The sequence below is a fragment of the Medicago truncatula genome, chromosome 5, assembly GCF_003473485.1.
Source record: "Medicago truncatula cultivar Jemalong A17 chromosome 5, MtrunA17r5.0-ANR, whole genome shotgun sequence".
NCBI classification, from domain to species: Eukaryota; Viridiplantae; Streptophyta; class Magnoliopsida; order Fabales; family Fabaceae; genus Medicago; species Medicago truncatula.
This window is the reverse complement of record NC_053046.1, coordinates 22241950-22247004: the sequence shown is the minus strand read 5'-3', so window position 1 is coordinate 22247004 and position 5055 is coordinate 22241950. Positions and strand designations below refer to the sequence as shown.

Sequence of the window (5055 nt, the reverse complement as noted above, 5' to 3'; positions counted from 1 at the left end):
TTATATTTATTATCTGATCATGTTTGATTGATTGACTTTAATGTGGTTTGTATGTTTTGTTTGAAGTTTCTATTTGGCTATATATAGTTTAAGATATTTAACCAATAATTGAATTCATTTTCTTGTGTGCTTTGAATTTCGAGGACGAAATTCTTTTAAGGGGGGTAGAGCTGTAACGCCCTAATTCTTATTTAATTATTTTTAGTTGCTTTAAAGTCTTTTATATGATTTTAAATGATTTATGTTGATTTTGTGGTGTGGTGTATTTTATTAAATGGTTATTTTCATTATTTAATAGAATAAGTGAAGAAATAGAATTATTTTGGAGTGTGGGAGTTAATTAGGATTTAATAAAAATTAAGGGAGTTTAATGAAATAAAGGGGGAGTTATAGTTTTAGGAGTGAGGAAAAAGAAAAGGTCAGAAGCTGTTTTACGTGAAACAAGTTTTGGGAGAGAAAATCAAGAACAAGGGTGGGAAGAACAAGTGGAGTCAGAGAATCCGATTGTTGTGCTTTTGTTCATCCAAATTAAGGTAAGGGTGAGACTATCTCTCAATAATCATAATCTATAATTTCTGAAAATTGACCTAATTGCATAATTTTGGAAAATAAATTGAGGGTTAGGGTTTGATGATGATTCTGAGGGGAATGGGTATTGATCATGTTAATTCTGTTGTAATGTAATGTTTAGAATGAAAACTTAATCTATACTGTTGTTGTGATCATAAATTGATTGAAATTATGATTGATTGGATGAATTGATGAAGATTTGTATGATGGTGGAGTGATCTGTATTTGTTGTTGTTGATGCATGTTTTATGTTCCTTTAGATGCCTAATTGTATAATGAACCTATAAACAATCTTTGGAAACATGTTTGGGCATTGGGAGATCAAAATTGGGGGTTTTGGGGTGAAAAATGGTTTAAACCCGTGAAAAATTATGCAGAAACGATGACTGTTCGCTTAAGCGAGCCGGAAGCGAGCTGTAAGCGAACAGCTACTGTAAGTAGTTCGCTTAAGCGAAGTGCCTTTTGACAGCATTTCTAATTTCGCGTTCTTGTGTCTTTTTCACACGTTTCTGTTTTGAATTGGCCTTTGGTGTAAACATGAAAGTTGTAGATAATTTTGTTAGCTTTCTAATGGCTTTGGTTTGACTCGAAAATGATATTTGGTTTTTGAGATATGATGAAAATACTCCAAGTAGGTCTTAGGGAAATTTTATGAAAATTCAGCAAAACATTTTCCAAGTTAATCCGAAACTTATGGGATAATTCCAAGGCTCAAAATTTGAAGTAATATGAGTGCAATTAAGGTGTTTAAGAGTATTTAACCCATGTTGTGAGGTTACCCTTGGGGTAGGAATGGAGGTTGATTATAGTACTGTTGATGTTGAGTGAGTCGGATATAATATGATTTGATGTTGTTAGTAATGAGATATATTTGTATATGCATTATGTGGATTATATAAGATGTTTAAGTTGATATTGATTATCATTTTATGTTGTTATATCTTGAGGTGTTTATGTGCTGCCTATGTTGCTGTTGTAAATTGATTAAGCTGCATGTGTCGTTTTAAGATGTAAGATGTCGTTCCAAAGTATTGGAGTCTTAAGTTGTTGATGTTGACTAAGTTGTGGAGTAAGTCATAATTATTTATGCACAGTTGTCGTTGTCTTACGTTGTCTTACGTTGTCGTTGATGTTGTCGTTGTTGAGTTTAGTGAATTTGGAGAGGATTGAGTATGAAACCAAGTGAACATATACTATGTTGAAAGAACTTTGTGCATTAGTTTGATTATGATTAATTATGTATTTTCTGGAATCGTTGGATCAATTATGATGGATTATTGTTGACTGTGATGTATATTTATATTTAAATAAATTATAGATGTTGCTGAATTCTTTTCAAAGGTTGAAGTATTATTAATTGGATTGTCGAGGTGAAGTCATATTTACATATATGCATTGATGAGTAGTGGTTGTCGTTGATGTTGTTGAATTGTATGTAGAGATACACAGGTTGGGTAGTTGCATAAACATCAAAGTGGGAGAGCTTCGGCTCTGGAACGCCTTGTCGTTCAAAGCGGTGGAACACTAGTTGTTCAAAGCGGTGTGGAGCGGTGAGGACTTAGGTCCTGTTGAGAATGCTTTAACCATTCGACAGCGGTGTGGGTCATGGCCCTGAATTATGGTACCACATGCATAGTTGCATTTATTGAGGAGTATTAGGGGGAAGGTCATGTCTGAGTCGTTGTTGTTGGTTTTAATTATCATTTGTTGTTGATGTTGTTAATGATAATATATTTATATATTGATGAATTATTATTATGACAGGGTGTTAGATTTAATTGATGAATTGGATATCTGATGAGTCATTTATATGTTATTTTAATATGCTTTCTAGTTTAGATTTTATATAAATTTATATTAGTATTATTTCCTTTTTAGGATAGTTTACTTTAAAATGCAATTTGTTATATTTCAGGAAGGAATATTTGATGGAGAGAGTCTTGGAGCAAAAGAAAGGGATTTGGAGCAGATTGGACACAAAAACATGAAGATTGGGAAGCAAAATATATCTCCCACAAGTCAGAAGCTTGGCACGGCCCGTGCTAGCCTTGGCACGGCCGTGCCACCCTCCAGATGTCTTTTGCTGCTTTTGCTTTGACTCCAAGCTATTCTATTTTGGCGCACAATCTACCGAGGAATATTCTAGGAATATACTTGCTTAGATTCTAAGTCAATTGTGTACTATAAATAGAGTAGCTAGCCATCACTAATATTCATCTTTACTTGGAATACAATAAGTGACATTTGCTTTTCTAAATAAAGTTCTTTTCCTTTATTTCTTTGTCTTTTACTTTTATGCTTTCTCTCTTCTCCCCCATGTCTACGATGAACATGAGTGAGTAGACTTCTTCCTGTCTTGGGATTGTTGGATAAGTCTAAATGACATAATCCTAATCAAACCAAGCCCTAAGCCTTAATCTTATGTAACCCTAATTTCTTATCTGAATTCACCGTCTTAACATGGATTAACCATTATCAAACTGTGGAAACGAAAGTGGAGGGTTTGATAATTGTTCGTCCATTATTCCAAATATCAATTCATAAAACGAAAGTGGAGCTTTGATATTCGAACAAGTGAATTCAGACAAGGATTGCAAAGTCAGCGAAATAGGCTTTGCAATCTTTGAGACATATAGTTTCGATCTTCAAGGGAACTAATAACAATCAAGTCAGCGAAATAGGCTTGGTTGTTAGAGGAACCAAAATCCAATAGTAATCAAGTCAGCGAAATAGGCTTGGTTGCTAGAGGAACATAAGAGAAACTGTCTTGAGAAATTAGGTCTAACATAACATTATAAGCTTATGGTTTCGGTTTGAGAAGGACTTGTTATTTAGATGAAACCAACGATCCCAAGGCTCTTTTATTATATTGTTTTAACCGTTTAAAACCCCCAATTTACAACCTCTTCTCTCTTCTAATCATCTCTAAAGGTTAACTAAATTAAACTACTCCCTGTCGGAACGATACTCTTTATTACTACTTCGGTAAGACCGTGCACTTGCGGTTTTATCTCATCAAGTTTTTGGCGCCGCTGCCGGGGAGTAAACTAATTTAATTAACTCTTTCTTTGTGATTAGAACTCTCTTCTCCTTTCTCTTCCTCCTCTCTTCTATTTTTCTTTCTTTTTGTTTTTACCACTAACTTCTTGGGTTCTCGGTTTCTTATGCGAAGAAGTAAAAGTCTCGGAGAATTTATTCCTGAGATCGAAAGGTTTTTGCATAAGAAAAAGAGAAAGGCACAAAATAATACCGCTATGGCTGAACGTACTCTCAAAGAGTATGCTACTCCTTCAACGGAAGAGCCACAAGCTATTATCGTGTACCCAACGGTTGCGGGTAATAATTTCGAAATCAAGCCTGCACTACTCAATTTAGTGCAGCAAAATCAGTTTTCTGGATCACCCACTGAGGATCCAAATCTCCATATTTCTTCCTTCCTCAGACTCAGTGGCACCATAAAAGAGAACCAAGAAGCCGTAAGACTTCATCTCTTTCCCTTTTCCTTAAGGGATAGAGCTAGCGCTTGGTTCCATTCCCTAGAAGTCGGTTCCATTACTTCATGGGACGATATGAGGCGAGCATTCCTCGCCCGATTCTTTCCCCCATCCAAAACAGCTAAGCTTAGAGACCAAATTACGCGTTTCAATCAAAAAGATGGGGAATCTCTCTATGAGGCGTGGGAGCGTTTCAAGGAAATGCTTAGACTTTGTCCCCACCATGGCCTAGAGAAGTGGCTTATAGTCCACACGTTTTATAATGGCTTGACTTATACCACTAAAATGTCTGTTGATGCAGCTGCAGGTGGAGCTCTAATGAACAAAAACTACACGGAGGCTTACGCTTTGATTGAGGACATGGCTCAAAATCACTATCAATGGACCAACGAAAGAGCCGTCACAACTCCTACTCCCTCTAAGAAAGAGGCAGGTATATACGAAGTCTCTGAATATAACCACCTTGCTGCTAAGGTTGAGGCATTAACACAAAAAATTGAAAAACTCAATGTTAATGCTGCCCCACCTCCTCCTGCATCCCCTACTTGTGAAGTCTGTGGTATAACTGGTCATACAGGTGTTGATTGTCAGTTAGGTAGTGCTGCCAATATTGAGCAATTAAATTACGCTCAATACAACCAAGGAATGAGGCCAAATCAAAGTTTTTACAAAAATCCTCAAGGTTCCTATGGGCAAACAGCACCACCTGGCTATACAAACAACCAGAGAGTAGCTCAGAAATCTAGTTTGGAAATCATGTTAGAAAATTGCATGATGAATCAAAATAAACAGCTTCAAGAGTTAAAAAACCAAACAGGATCTCTGAACGACTCTCTCTCCAAGCTCAATACCAAGGTTGATTCCATCGCCACACACACCAAAATGCTTGAAACACAAATCTCCCAAGTGGCACAACAAGTGGCCACCTCTTCTCAAACACCAGGAGTCTTTCCTGGACAAACTGAAACAAACCCCAAGGCCCATGTCAATG

The 5055-nt window shown here is 36.3% G+C and overlaps 1 non-coding gene across 1 annotated transcript; it reads right to left on the bottom strand.

The window, feature by feature from the left end:
- Window positions 1-4187: 4187 nt before the first annotated feature.
- Window positions 4188-4294, bottom strand: LOC120580749 (small nucleolar RNA R71). The gene has a single exon (XR_005646506.1). It is a non-coding gene; the product is annotated as a small nucleolar RNA R71 (small nucleolar RNA).
- Window positions 4295-5055: the final 761 nt, after the last annotated feature.